Consider the following 1,983-nt stretch of genomic DNA (forward strand, 5'->3'; position numbering starts at 1 on the left):
TTGGTGTACGTCGTCCGTCTTGCATGCAGAAGCACAGGCAGGTGCATGCAGAAGCACAGGCAGGTGCATGAGGCCGCATTACAAATACGGAGGGTGGAAATGTGCACAGAAAACGCTAAAAGCTCAGGAAAGGAAGCCCTATCCATTGCACTGATCTAAAGGGCTGCTTATGGTTCCACGTCGACCCAACGTAAGGGGGATATGGACCCATAACCTCCTTGTGGATCCTCCTTGCGTCAACCACAAGGGCCTGACTTGCGCCTCCCAAAAAAATGTACCTTGTATCAAGGGGACGCAGCAGTAAGGGCTGTGATGGTCCGCTCACTAAAACCCGATGCAGAACCAAGACAGGTTCACGACCGCGTTGAAGCGTCCATGTGGTCATTGCGTTGTGTCGAATGTCGATGTGGAAGCATATTACTGACCGAAGAGTAGAGAGGTCTGAGTGATCCGAGCGATGACTCTTTGTACTCCGGGCTCATTTTCAATCAGCTCGTGAGCCTCAGAGGTTGGTGCGCTTGTTTACATTCTCAGATTAAGATTTCAAAATAACGAGGAATTAAGAAGTTATGTATGTATGTTATAAACTAAAGATGGGGTTGAAGTAGGCTACTTAATTGACTACGGACTACATGCTAAAGACCGCTGGATCCCAGAGGTAAGTATACCTCTGCAGAGAATCATGGCTGTTTCCTGGGTTGAACGAGCAGGATAAAGGTTATTTTAGTTTACTAAAGGGGTGACCAACTACAATGACGTGTTTGCTACCCAACCATACAGTATGACCTCTCTCTCACCTATATTAGCATTGCAAAAAAGCTCTCAAACAATATAATATAATATAATTCTTTATTTTCATTGCACAGGATACAACGAAATTGGATCGCAGTCCTCTGCTAGAGCACTTCACATCACACAATTGCCGATGTCATATATTGGTAGTTTAATTTACATGGATTTACCACATTAATTTCGTTATAATCCATCTTTATTAAATAATGGTTTCTGATTGGTCAATACCGGCGGTCTGTTTTATCTCAACAGACCGCTTCTATGATTTAAAGACGGGTGCTATATGGACGCTATTCCCAGTCATACCAGATAATCGTTTTAGCAGAAGCAATAAAATAACTTTTTCTTTACCGATAAAATATTGATTGTGTTGGTTACATACTTTTCAAAGATTTTATTTCGTTATTAAATCACCTTGTGTGAAGGTTAAGAGAACCCAGACGAGAAGCATTGTTGTCTTGAAACACAGTGCGGTCTATTCCTCAATGACGGCTCGACGTTATCCCCCTCCTTGAATCCTGCGTCCTACTCCTCCCTCCAACATTTAAGAGGTGCTTAATTAATGTGGACATCTATGGATGACACAAATGTATTCACTTGGAGACCGCCGATTATTTTAATTAAATGAAAGGATGGGTGTGGGTGGGGGGACAGCATCCACTCGGGCAGGGCTGCAGCGGACAGGTGCCACAACCCAAATCTGAAATCTGCTGTTGTCAAAAAATACATGAATGAATTTCAGAATTGGAATATAAAGGTCTCTGATATTCGAAAGCTTTAATAATTCAACTTAAAGCCATGTAATTAGAATTGAATCACCCAGAAGTTTACATTATTGATTTTGTAATGTGCTACGTCATCATCTAAGCATAAACAAGGTTTCAAACTACGTTATTTAACACTTCTGTAATTAACTAAATTAATAAAAAAAATATTGATGCATTAATCTAAAACAAAATAGGTCTACCTCACATGGTCATGCCTCATATATAGTCTCTCATAGGATGAGAGGTAGCAGACGCAGGTTTGTATGTAGGTAGAAAGTAGCCTGTATGTTAAACATTTCAAAACATCAGATCAAAGGATCCAGTGTAACGGTTGTTAATTTGCCATTACTACGAACCTCTTATTGCCTCGAGCGTTACGTCGCGCGTGAGCGTCTGGTCTCCGCAGCGGCCAGACCGCAGGAAG

The sequence above is a fragment of the Gadus macrocephalus genome, chromosome 12, assembly GCF_031168955.1.
Source record: "Gadus macrocephalus chromosome 12, ASM3116895v1".
Taxonomy (NCBI): Eukaryota; Metazoa; Chordata; class Actinopteri; order Gadiformes; family Gadidae; genus Gadus; species Gadus macrocephalus.